Here is a 14,104-nt window from a genome sequence, read left to right as displayed (position 1 = left end):
GGAAACGGAGAGGGCAAGTTACTCTGTTTGGATTCACAGAGCTTGTGTCTGTGTATCTCTCCAGGAGCATCTGGAGGGGGGGAAGGGAAAAAGGATTATTTCCCTTTGTTGTGAGACTCAAGGGATTTGGGTCTTGGGGTCCCCAGGAGAGGTTTTTCGGGGGGACCAGAGTGCCCCAAAACACTCTAATTTTTTGGGTGGTGGCAGCAAGTACCAGGTCCAAGCTGGTAACTAAGCTTGGAGGTTTTCATGCTAACCCCCATATTTTGGACGCTAAGGTCCAAATCTGGGACTAAGGTTATAACATGGTGGCAGTAGGTGGGATCTAGACAGAATCCAGAAGCCAGTAGGAATATTATATTTTTCTTTTCTCTGCTAAGGGCTTTTTAGCAGAGAGAAACAGTTTGGTTTTAAAAGGGAACCAGAGAGAATTTTTTTTTTCTGCTCTCTCTAGCAGTTTGTGGTTTGCATGTTAAGCGAGAAGCCATTAAGAGACTGTTGAGGGTCTTTTGTCATGCAATAGCCCTCCCATTAGGAGGCAAGTACCAGCACTTATATGCATGCAAATAAAGTGGTTTTTCTGGTTTCCCTTCATTGAACATTAGCTAGAGAGAGAAAGGGAAAAAAGCACTGTTGCTAGGCAGACTCCAGGAGGGAACAGAGCCTGCAGTTCAGAAGATAAACACCGGAGGGCACCCCAACACAAGAAAACAGGAACCATGTCTACCAGGACAAAAATAGAGGCCGAAGACCAATTCAAAGAAGCTGAACACAGGCGAGAGATGGAAAAACACAAACAGGAACTAGAAATAAAACAAAAAGAGATGGAGATAAAACAAAAGATTAGAAAACAGAACTACTTCTCCAAAGCTCAGAGAAAGCAGGCAGACAGAAACAAAAGACTCCGACACACAATTCCCTCCACCCAAAGTTGAAAAAATCCGGTTTCCTGATTGGTTCTCTGGTCAGGTGTTTCAGGTGAAAGAGACATTAACCCTTAGCTATCTGTTTATGACACTGCCACCAACCAGGACTTACAGTGCCTGGTATACTCTGGTCCCCCCAAAACCTTCCCTGGAGACCTCAAGACCCAGATCCCCTGGATCTTGACACAAGGAAAGTAAACCCTTTCCCCCACCGTTGCCTCTCCCAGGCTACCCCTCCCTGCGTTACCCTGGGAGATCACTGTGATTCAAACTCCTTGAATTTTAAAACACAGAGGAATTCCACCTCCACCCCTCCTCTCTCCCACCAATTCCCTGGTGAGTACCGACTCAATTTCCTTTGAGCCTTAACAAGGGGAAAATCAATCAGGTCTTTTAAAAAGAAAACTTTTAATAAAAGAAAGAAAGAGAGTAAAGATCATCTCTGTAAATTCAAGATGGTATATTACAGGGTCTTTCAGCTTATAGACACTAGAGAGAAGCCTCCCCCCAGCAAAAATACAATTTAAAATACTTCCAGCAAAATACACATTTGCAAATACAGAAAACAATCAAAAGACTAAACTCGCCTTTTTCCTGGTACTTAATAAAATTAGAACAGAAGAGATTTTTTCAGAAAGATTGGAGGAATCTGCTTACATGTCTGGTCCCTCTCAGAACCCAGAGAGAACACAGACAAAGAAAGAACACAGAAACAAAGACTTCCCTCCACCGAGATTTGAAAGTATCTTGTCTCCTGATCGGTCCTCTGGTCAGGTGTTCCAGGTTCACTGTTTGTTAACCCTTTACAGGTGAAAGAGACATTAATCCTTAACTATCTCTTTATGACAGGCCCTAGCTATAATAAAAATAAAAAATGACAACACATGAAAACAAAATAAGGCACCAAAAAAAGTGAGACATAATTTGAACATTTTTTTTTATTTAACAAATGCTTTTCTAGCCTTTCTGTGCAAATGCACTAGTTACGGAGGAAAAGCTAGCTTTCGTGCAATGCCACAGTTGATATTAAGCATGGCAAGCCCATTAAAACGCTCTTATCCTATAATGGAATGGTGATAGTTCTTTACCTGTTTCAACACGTTGAAGGTGCGTTCACCTGAAGCCACTGATGCAGGCAAACTGACAGAAATATGCAATGCAATTGTGATATTAGGAAACATCCCAGAGAGTCCAAGTATTTGTCGAAGCAATTCCTTCGGCTTGCAATCCAATTTAGAGTTCAGGGAGATATTCGTTTGAGAAGGAGGAACTCGTCACTGAGATCTTTTGAGAAGAAAACCTATGATGATGGCCAAGCTACCAAGCTAGGGCTCAACCAACCAACCAGTCACCTCATTTAGCTACCATGTGAGGGTAATAATGAGGAATTCTCACACACAAATAATTCCCTAGTCAACTAGACATAAAACTATAAAGACACTAAAATTTAACAATTCTCTACCTTTCAACATGCACTTAATCCAGCACCAGTCATTAGTGGTTTGTTTATATAATCAGCTGATCTGAGAGGACACATTAATCACCGTCTAATCTTGTGCCATCAGAACCAATACATTTTTATTAATATTTATGAACATTTTAAACTCTTTAATAGGACAAAATCTATATCAGTTAACAAAAAAAATTGTCTTTTACCAAATCACATCTTATTTGCTTAAATTTGCAGCTCTAAGCTGAGTGTGTGTCACTTTATGGTCTGATGGGGATGCGCATAAAAACAAGTTGCGAAACTTATCAAATGCCAAAAAAATTAACACGCATCTAAATTTTAGGCCCCCTTCAAGCTTGAGGCCCAGGCCAAAGGGGGCTCCTGACCCTCCTCTGATTGGCCTTGAGTGATGCATTGGTCGAGGTGTATGCGTGCTTGCAGATAGTGTGGGGGGCAAGGGCGTACATTAATGCTGGGGCCATCCTCATTTGAAAGCCCTTTGAGAAGATCAAGCCCAAACAGCGGCACTGTTTGCATCCTCTCTTTGGGGTTCCATTGACACTTTTGATTATACCACATCAAGGTCAAGCTGTCTGTCAGTAGTAAGTTACTGTTACGGTATTACTTGATCGCATCTATTGTATTGTAATTTTTGTGGCTCTGCTGCATGATACCTCTTTGCAATATACTTTGGCATGGGGAAGGACCGTGTGACTGCTCTGGAGAGCTGCAATTAGGTATTGAATTGAACCAGACTGAAAAGAGCGCTGCCTGCTTGTGAGAAGCCAGGAGATAGCAGCTTGTGTGTGAACAAGCAGAGGGTGCGATGAACTGTGGCCAGGAACAGTTTTAGGGCCTGGCTTCACTGCTAAAAATGCTGGTTTTACTCAGGAGTAGCTCAGACACACTAGTTATCCTGAAGTAAAAGATGAGCTCTTTTAGTAGTGAAGACGGAGTTCTTAGAGACTTGGGCTCAACTATACCCAGGCCTACGTAGGTGTGTAAGGGGCTCAAAGATCCTTCCCCTCACAGCCCTGCATGGGAGCCCGAGGCCTTGCATTTTGAAAGCACAAGGACTCCATGCAGTTAGTACGCACACTGCAAGGGCACTAACCTCCCAAAGGGAGCAGGCCCAGCCATCCTCATGCAGGAGCAAGGGCACCATGCGCTTTTGGTGAGTGTGGCACGGCAGCCACATACCCTGAGTCAGGCACAGTGTCTCCCAGCATTCCTGGGACTGTGCCTCTACAGCTCCTCCCCCTTCCCCTCCTCCCCCCAATGAGCCACTGCAGAGAGCACTGAATGAAATTTGGGGCCTGGTACATCACGTTTGCTGGGCTCCACCTCCTCCCATTTCACCCCAGTTAAGATATTTTGGGGGTTACCCTGAACTCAGGGCCCTGATACAGTTGTTCTTTTTCCCTCCTTGTCAGGCCTGCCGGCAGCTGTATTTCCCTGTGTGATTTGTCCAAAGAGCCTAACTGATAATTCACTCATGGGAAACAGGAGGCTTTTTCTATGCCTAGTCAGTGTTGCAAGGTAAAAGAGCAGCATTGTGTGCCACGAGCATTCAAAAATCAAGAGTCCTGTGCAAAAAATCATGAGATTAGCTTCAAAATCATGAGAGATTTAAAAATAATAAAAAAGCTCGGGATCATTTTATTTGCGTCTCTGGTTTCTGAACCTGTAGCGAGCACTTAGTTCATGTTGTCAAGCTTTTCACCAGCACCATGAAGGCTAGAAATGTTTCTTCAAATGAAAGCTGAGTTCCTTACATATTCACTTGAGTCTGGAAGCTAGAGCTTTAAGACAAAAACAACTATTGCATGAGATGGTAGAACTGAAACAGTAAAGAAAATGAAGAGGAGAAAACCTCTGTGTTTCCTCCAGGAATCAGGTTATGTGATAAGCTGCAACAATGGCACCGTACAGCGTGGTTTTCGGCTACTGCTTGGATGTATGTGGCAAGGTCTGTACTCAGTGGCTGTGATGGGTTGTGTCTTGCAGGCCGATGGCCCAAAACATCACTGGAATGTTGCTTGCTAGTTAAGTGTTGCAGGGGAAGCAGCACGAGTGCACAATATTTAGTTATTAGGTAGGTCAAAAAAAAGTCAAATTAAAAAACCAAAATAGATACGAAAAATCTTGATCTATATTTCTCACCAACTTAAAAGCAGTTTAATGTCTAATTTTGGACTAAGCTTTTTGACTCTGCACAATTTTAAGTGGAATTTCTTGGAAGTTTACAAATAATTAATGTCTTATTTTGAAATGGGTGTTAAGGCCCCACAGTTTGGGGTGCAGAGGAACGTTCAGGGGAGAAGGAGGGGAGACTAGACATGTGCAGTAGGGCCTGTGCCAGTCCCTACAGGAGCAAAGAGGGAGCACCTCCCAGCCCAGCTTCTGCTCCACCTCCACCCCCAGCCACAGCTCTGCTTTGCCCCCCAGACCAGCTCCACTCTAGCCCCAGCTCCTCCCCACATCCCCAGTTCTGCCCCTAGCTCTGCTGTCAGCCCAAGCTCCTCTCCTGAGCCAACTGTGCAGTAATGGAGGGGGGAATGGACAGACTCCATTACTGGTAAGGGTGTCTGTGAGACTTTTGGGCACCACTGCCTTAAGATCCTTGTAAATTACTATGGATTGCAACTCCATCAGTGGCTGCTAGAAATGAGACTTTCACATTTCTATGGCTTTGCTTCAGCCTGCTTGCAAACAGGTTAATTGTTGCTAATGTACACTTTTGATGGGTTCAGGGACTGTACAAAATACAGTACATGCATCTGTGACATTTCACATCTAGTTCAGCTTAAAAAGAAATAAAATAGAGTAGTATTAAAGATCTAATCCTGCAGAAGTTACTTATGCAAAATTCTCATTAAGGTCAATGGGGCAAATTAATCCCTGGTCTGACTCTTCAAGTCAATTTGGCATTACACCACGGATGAATCTGGCCCAAGAAGAGTTGTGCATATAACTCAGGACAGCACCTTATTGTCGGACTTAAGAGGAGAATTCGGATCCCAAAGTGATCACATAATCACCCTACCTGCTTCACTATTACAGTTATGCTGCTTATGTCGTCATGGTTAAGGAAAAGGGAGAGAGTATTTCCAGCCAAGATTTTCAAAAGTGACTCAGTCTTCACTTTTGAGTGCCTAACTTGAGATACCTTTGTCTGATTCTGAGAGGGCAGATGCTCAGCGGTCTCTGAAAATCAAGTCCCATTAAGATATCAGTTGCCCCAAATTTGCTGTCTCCCCACATTACTAATCACACTTGAAAATCTTGGCCATCATACTGAGCTGTGAATTTCAAAATAAATCCAAACATTAACATATGAAGGTAGATTGTCGGTGTGGGGATACTGTAGTGGTGTGTGCAATGGAAATGCCTGTACATAAATATATTTTTGTAAGAGTATGTTTTTAGAATTTGATTTACTTTGTTTTTGGAGAAGTGGTTTTAAAATGTTTGTTTTACAGAAAACGTAAATGTCCTGCCCAAACTCCCATGCAATGCCCCTAATCCTTAAAATATTTTAAATTGTAGCTTGAGGAGAAAGGTCATTAATGACTTGTTACAAAGCCCATTGGATCAAACGATAGAGGTTTAATTGGTTTTGAACTTCGCACCAAGGCCATTTCCTGGTTATGAATAACGTGTTATGATCACAGGTGGATGGAAATATCAGCTTAACAAATACTAAGTGAAGTCAAATTATTTAACCGCTTTGTGTTTCCTGAAGTGCTTACATGGAAATAGCTAATGAGTTAATAATTAATGGGTGCATTGAAACAGGGTAGTTAAGCACCACGCTTCCCACTTGGGTCATGATCCTGCACCTGTTGAAATCAGTGGTAGAAAAAGGCACTTGGCACAAAATGGAACCCGTCCGCACTGAAACCACAGACACACAAATAAGTGCGCAAAGTTATAGGAGTGTGATTTGCAGTGTGCGCCATGGGAGGCTGTTTTTGAAAAGCCCTTTGGGACAGTTGTATTATCCTGTCCATCCAGGTCTGGTGGAGAGCAAATGCCTTTTGAACAGTGTTTGCTGAAGTGGGCTCTCCACTCGTGTAAGGAGCTGTTGTTAAGCTAATGAGCTGGAAAAGCTTCATGTGAAAACGATGCGAAATATTTGTCCAGTCTATTCATCTGAAAGAATTGTTAATTTGTGGCTGCTCAGTGACCACCTGAAGCTGCCGTAATAGCAAGTCCAAGAAGTAACTTACTGCATTACAGGAACGGAAAGCAGGAATGGGCCAACCAGCAATGTTTGTGGGAGTTTGGATCCAGATTTTTATGTCTGGCCCATCTATAATCAAAATATATTCAGTGCCAATGATTTGTCCACTGTGTCTAGCAACAGTATCTGAGATTCCTAAGTTATACAGGACTGTGACTGTGTGCAGGGATATCCAGCTCTTAGTTAGATATCACAATAAGTGTCTTGTGTACCTAATATAGTATCAGACTCTAAGAAACACACTGATGCCTGATGAGCAGCTACTTATTACTTCCAATGTAGGGTGACCAGATGTCCCGATTTTATGGGGACGGTCATGATATTTGGGGTTTTTTCTTATATAGGTGCCTATTACCTCCCACTCTCATCCTGATTTTTCACTCTTGATATCTGGTCACCCTACTTCAAATACGATGAGAAGCGAGAAAATGAGACTAGAATGAGAATAGAACTGAACTGCTTGATGATGGCTGGTTAAAAAGCAGCACAGCCTTTGTATGAAGCCTCAGCACTATCTCTGTAATGTGTGTGTCTGTCTGTCTGTCTCTCATGCACATGCAGCTGATTTGACAGAGTGTTTCCTCCTTGCACCAAATGATTGCTTTGGGAAGCAGCATCTCTTGGGAGGAAGTAAAGTGGTTTGACATGATAGGAGGAGACAGTTTTCTGAGTCGAGTGCTGAGTCAGAGCTGGGAGGGATGGGGGAGATCTCACAGCAGCTGAAGGCAAGAGAATAACCCTTTAATTTTGTGTATCTGGGGGACAGAGTTTGTACCATTTAGTATCAGACAAGAGTCGATAATGAAGGGTCCGAAGGGTCCATCTGGGACGTAAGCAAATCTGTGTGATGGATTCTGTGTGTTTCTATTTGCTTTCTGTGGCCTGTACATGCACACAAGGCTCAAGCACAACGTGTCACCTGCTTCCACAGTGCATGAAATGACCCCTCACTTAGCCACGTGAGTAGTGTGACCAGTTAGGACATGAGCTGTTGTACACAAGTATATTGCAACGAGCAGTATCCCCATCAGATAGCAATGCTTGTAAGAGATCTCTGTGTGAGGAATGCATATCTATAGCATGCCCAGATCTTGTGCCATTGAGATTGACGTGCCTAGCTGCACATCTGGTGTCTCCCCATGACCTCCAGCAGAATGATGGGGTCAGGCCAGAGGTCCTCCCAGCCTGCTTACATTGACCTGATTCTGAGTTGTCTGTGGGTGGCAAAAGGCTGCTTGGTGAACCCAGCTTCTAAAACCACTGAAAATATGTAACCTCCCTGGAGGCCCTTTGAAGCTGGCTGGCACATGTCCCATTGACATTGCTAATTGCTGCGGTGCACCCCCACGACTGCTGTTTGAAAAGCTGAAATAGAAATGTGAAGGGGGGAGGGAGGGAAAGAGGCTGTGTCTGTGATGGCCTCTATTCCACAGATTCTGGCGCTGTTCCCCAAGCCAGTACATATGTGGAGATGCAGGCAGTGGAACGTGTGCAAAGTCAATATCGCTCAGCTCTTCCTGCTTGCATGGTTGCCTCTTCAATGAATAAACCATTTCAGAAATATAGGCCAGTGCCTCATAACCATCACCATCCCTGGCTTGGGTATGGAAAACAAGCCCAGCTCCATCGGTGCATAAAACTGCTGTACACAGCCACGCACTGAAATCAGTAGGGTTTCTCTGGATATGCGCTGGGGAAACTGGGAGCAGTGTCTTGCCCCAGGAATGTACAAATGGTTATGTAAGTGGACCATACATTATTGAATATTTAAATTCACAAACACCATGACATGGTAAATATTTGCATGGAGCTAATCTGTAGCAACACTAAAGATTTTGGATGGTCTCCAAATACAATAGAACGGTTACTGATACAAGTAAAGGACTGATTTAGTTTTCTCATACATTTTTGGGTGGATCATGTCTCCTAGATCTGAATTCAGCTTTCCTTCCTTCCTCCCCCCCTCGCACACAACAAAGAGCCCAGCTTGGCACAGTTCTTCCTCCTAAGACTTCGCCCGAGGCGGGGAGGGGAATTGAGGCTGGAGGGAGCTATGAGGATGACATGTTGTCCCATTCTTCCCTGCCCTGAGCACTACAGGTAATTCCAGAAAAATTAATGATGATTTAAGTCATGTCTACACTTACAAACTTACAGTGGCACAGCTGTACTGATAGAGCTGTGCCACTATAAGAGCACTCATGTAGCTGCATTATGCTGATGTAATAAAATCAGCTTGGCAAGTGGTAGTAGCTATGTTGGTGGGAGAAGCTTTCCTGCCAACATAAGTGTCCACATTAGCGTTTAGGTTGGTGTAACTTGTATCACTCGGGGGGGTGGCTTATTCACACCCCTGAGTGATGTACATTACACCAACATTACTGTTAGTGTAGACTTAGCCTAAGGCTGTGGAGTCTTTCTTTAGGAGAGCTTGCAGAAGAAGCAGTGGTGCCATGCTGCCTGTGCTGGGTGGTGAGTCAGGGCAAGAGGTCCCAGACCTGGTGCAAAAGCACATGGGTGTCATGCGTGTGGAGGTTAACTCCTGCAGCTCCTCCCAAGTCCACAGTCTCTGGTCATTCCCCAAAAGGTGACCGCCCCTCTAAGCTCCCCAGAATAATGTGGGGGAAAACTGAGCAGTGCCTGCCCTTTGTCCCCTCACCCAGGAGGATGACCTCTGGTCCCCTGAGACTTTGATGATTTTGATTGTGTTCAATCCTAGATTTAGCAGGATCCCATCTAGCTCTTCCCTCCCTTCCCGTCTTGAAGGAATGGTCAATACCCTGTGCCTGCCCATGACTTCCCCCTAGCAATCCACCCCCTTCCCATGCAGGAGTATGGGACAGTTCCAAATGCACTTAGCTACTCAACCTACAGTATGAGGAGGATTGGGAGGAGAATCTTCCTATGCAGATGGGGTGGCCTGTGAACAGTGAGATTGTCAGCAGCCTGCCCAGGAGTCAGCTCCTCTGGCTGGGGGTGTGTGGACAAACATGGAGTCAGTTGCCCCTGTGTAAACCAATCCCAAATTTTGATAGCTGCCGTTAGCCATTGAGCCTCAGTTTATTTAATGAAGCCTGACCATATGGAGCTGGTCTCAGAATAGCACCCATCCTCAGCCAATCGGTCTGCTCCTGAAATCCAGGCCCTGTTAGGAGCATGGTACTGCACTAGGGATAAAGTAGCATTTACAAATACATTCCTGAGATTTCGCTCCAGTGTATTGTAGCTCTGAGTTTACAGATAGGAATGAACAGGCTTTCTCTTTTTTCCTCTAGTAACTCTTCAGCCATTTCTCTTTGGTCTTTCTTGGTGTTTCACTCTAGTGACTAATCTCTAGTTAGTATGGACTAACAAGTGGCAGCGAGAGACTTTCCTCCTGCTAGGATACTTAACTTTCACAAGAAAACAGAAAAATCTTGAAGAATTCAATTTCCTGGGTGTATTAAATTTATAGGGCTAACAACAAGAGTTCTGAGTAAAGCAAGGTAATTTGATCAAGTCTCCATTTCCGCCCTTACGGAATACACCTCTAGCAACACAGCACTGCCAGGTGCCTTGTTCATGCAGGGACATGCTAGATTTTTAAAATCAGAACACTTTGGGAGCCCTGCTTCCCAGATGTAGTATCCATTCTCTGTTGTCACCCATGCAATGTTTGTGCCTGGCTGCTGAAATCTGGTAGGAAAAGACCACTTGTTTTCTAGGATATTTCTTCATTTGATGAGTAGTTCCTAAGAGTGGATCATATGAGGCTGCCTGCATAAGCATGCTCTGTATGCCCTGCATGCGCCAGGAAGTATAAATGCTCAGTCATATCAAGATAAGTTTGATTCAGCATTAATCAGATAGGAAGTCTGATTTTACAGCCATTAGGCAGAGTTTAGAGCCACACCCATAGGATAAAGGAAAAATTTAGGAGGTTTCTAACCAGGAACTGGCTATTTCTGGGCCATTGCATCAGAGCTTTCCATTTGAATCACTAGACGGCTGCATTTTGTACAGTGTTTTTCAACTTGCTGTATCCCAACTTGCCCCACAGAGTCAGGTAAAACTACAAACTGTATGGTAGGAAACTAGTGCTTTTGTTGTTGCTACTACAGTATAAACTAGACCAGTGGTTCTCAACCAGGGAGCAGTCTCCCAGGGAGTACATCAAACCATCTAGATATCTGCCTAGTTTTACAACAGACTACATAAAAAGCACTAGCAAAGTCAGTACAAACTAGAATTTCATACAGCGAATGACTTGTTCATACTGCTCTATGTACTATACACTGATATGTAAGTACAATATTTAAATTCCAATTGATTTATAATGATATGGTAGAAATGAGAAAGTCAGCAGTTTTTACTAGTGTATTGTGACACTTCTGTATTTTTATGTCTGATTTTGTAAGCAAGTAGTAAGTGAGGTGAAACTGGAGGGTACGCAAAACAAATCAGACTCCTGCAAGGGGGTACAGTAGTCTGGGAAGGTTGAGAGCCACTGAACTAGAGACTCTAATGGAGATTGGGGCCCATTGTGCTAAGCGCTGTAGATATGCCTCCAAAGAGAGCATTCCTGCCTCGAAGAGTTTGATGATCTCTATCCAGTTCCCAGAACAAAATACTGTGCTGAGGCCTGATCTCCTTATTGGGCGTTTGACCTGAGTAAAGAATGAAAGGAACGGCTCAAAACTGGCTCCTTTGCTGGTAGCTACGGGAGAGAGGCCAGGGTTTGACTGCATCATGGAGCCTGAACAATGCTTTTTCCCTAAAGCTGGTCCCCCTCTAGATAAAAGTTGGGAGACTGCTGGGACAACATTGGGAACATGCAGGGCCAGATTTACACCTTACACGCCCCTAGGCACAGCACCTTCAGCGCCTCCCTGCCTACAGCTGAACTTTCTGTTGCACCATTTGAGAGATGTAAGGCACCCCTAGAACCGTGCCTACTGTGCCTAATTAGAAATCCGGCCCTGGGAACATGCTGGAATCTGGACCGCTGATGCTTGGGCAGGCCAGAGAGAGAAGAGAGCTGCTATCTTGAAGGCTAGGGGAGACACTGGCACAGATGAGGACTTGAGCAGAGGTGGAGTCAAATCAGTGGCTGATATGGGCAGTGTTGAGGAAGTGATGACAGGAAGATCTAGGAGAACTCAGGGTCAAGGATGGTGCTGTGGTTTCTGGCGGGGGAGGCCAGTGGCTGGGAGATAGACAACAGAGCAGTACGCATGAGGATACGCCCCTTGCTCAAGGGCTTATCATAATGCAGATCATTCCTAACCTGAGTCCACGGGGAAAGGAATGGCTTACGTGAGCACTGAAATTTTGGAGAGCGAAATGATATTTAGGCTTTGATGGCTTTGGGGACGCTTCTCTCTTTGGAGAGCTTTAGGTTCTGATCTTGATAAGCACATAGAGACATCTTCCCTGTTGCAGATGTTGGTGAATGCATTCCCAGAGCGACCTGAAGGACCCACAGCCCCACTGAAGCAGAAGGGAAAGGCAGTGCCTACCTCGCTGCTGGACAGAACAAGCTTTCATCCTTATGTGATCAGGCACTGAGCCAGCCCTGCTGGAAGAGGAGGAGTTTGGCTCAGGTAGGATGAAGCAGCAATAGCCTGCTGGCCCTCTCTGGTTGGGGAGCAGTAGGGTAGCCTAATGGGGTGTTCTGGAGGGAGCCAGAGAGGAGAAGGAAGCTGGGTTGGACATGAAATGGCTAAGAAGCACTTACACAGCAGGGCACAGGCTGACTGAAAGCCCAGCTCAGTCACAGGTGGAAGGAGGAGGGTAATTCCCATAGTAGGAAATGGTGAAGAAGCTGGTGATGTCTGATTGCTGAAAAATAAATCCACAGAGAAGGGAAAGCAGCTTCAGAAGGTTCACGCTGAAATCTCTTGCTACCTTCCAGACAGTGAGGCTGTACGGTGCTTTACAGAGAAGGCATTAGGTCTGTGCTCACAGCTTAGTATTTGGGGCTCATTGAGGTTCATGTCTTTTTCAGAATTTATGTTCATCAACTTTATTATGCTGTAGTAACATCCAGTGGCCCCAGTCAGGACCAGGGCCCATTCTGCTGGGGCCATACAGACACCACACCTACAATCAAGACAGAATAAGCAAAGGGGTAGTTTTAAAATGAAGAAATCGGGCTGTTTTGTTTAAGGTGGATAGAAGTGTGTACCTGAACTTTGAGTGTATAAATTTAGCTCACTTTACTGTGGTCTCTTCTGCAGTTCTTCCTCCCTTGTTGATTGACTGCTTCAAAGTAGATTCCAACCGCTGTTCCTGTTTTTGCAGCCAGGACTTTATTTAAGTGCCCTCTAGTGGACATTGTGGGTCTGTGTGGTTTTTTTTTTTTCTTTTAAAAGATGCTTAACTTGCTAGCATCATAGAAATGGAGACAGCATGCACTGACTTGGTCTCTCTTGTGTCGTGTTATGTTGTATAAAGAAATGGTGAACAATGGTAAACCAAGTGTAGGCCCTGCACAAGGGGTATTAAGCTCATTACTGGGATTGGGTAGGCAAATCCCCTTCTCCCTTCATATACGCTTTTTAGGAACAGCTCATATTGGAACAAAGAGAGCCCTGGGATGACTGAGTTACGCCGGAGATGAACTTATGCAAATTAAGAGCTCAGTCTGTTCAGCTAATCAAAAAGAATATTGAGAGGTGACTTAATTACAATGTATAAGTATCCTCATGGGGAGAAAATACCCTGGTGCTAAAGGGCTCTTTATTCTAGCAGAGAAAAGTATAATAAAAATGAGTGGCTGGAAGCTGAAGCCAAATTAAAATTAGAAATGTATACACAATTTTTTAACAGGGAAGGTGATTAACCATTAACTACCAAGGGAAGTGGGCAATTCTCCATCTCTTGATGTCTTCAGATCAAGACTGGATGTCTTTCTGGAAGTTATGCTTTAGTCAAACAAGTTATTGGTCTCAATACCGAGATAACTGGGAGAATGCAGGCTGTTGACAAATTGAAGAATTCTTCTGAAATCAGCAAGATGAAATTCAGTAAAGACAAGTGCAGAATATACTTAGGAAGAAAAAACAAATTCATAACTACAAAATGGGAAATAACTGGCTAGATAGTAGTACTGCTAAAAAGGATCCGGGGATGAGAGTTGATCACAAATTGACACCAGCAATATGGTGCAGCTGTGAAAAAGCTGGGGTGTATTAACAGAAGTGTTGTATGTAAGACCTGGGACATAACTCTCTCATGCTACATGACACTGGTGAGGTCTCAGCTGGAGTACAGTGTCCAGTTCTGGGCGCCACACTTTGGGAATGATGTGAAGAAACTGGTGAGATATCAGAGGAAAGTAACAATGTTGATAAAAGCTTTAGAAAAATCTGACCTATGAGGAAAGGGTTTTTAAAAAAAATAATTAAGGGCTGTTGTAAAGAGGATGGTGATCAATTGTTCTCCCTGTCCACTGAAGGTAGGACAAGAACTAATTGGCTTAATCTGCAGCAAGGGAGATAG

The sequence above is a fragment of the Gopherus evgoodei genome, chromosome 4, assembly GCF_007399415.2.
Source record: "Gopherus evgoodei ecotype Sinaloan lineage chromosome 4, rGopEvg1_v1.p, whole genome shotgun sequence".
NCBI lineage: Eukaryota > Metazoa > Chordata > Testudines > Testudinidae > Gopherus > Gopherus evgoodei.
The sequence above is the reverse complement of the archived record's forward strand: the minus strand, read 5'-3'. Positions refer to the sequence as shown.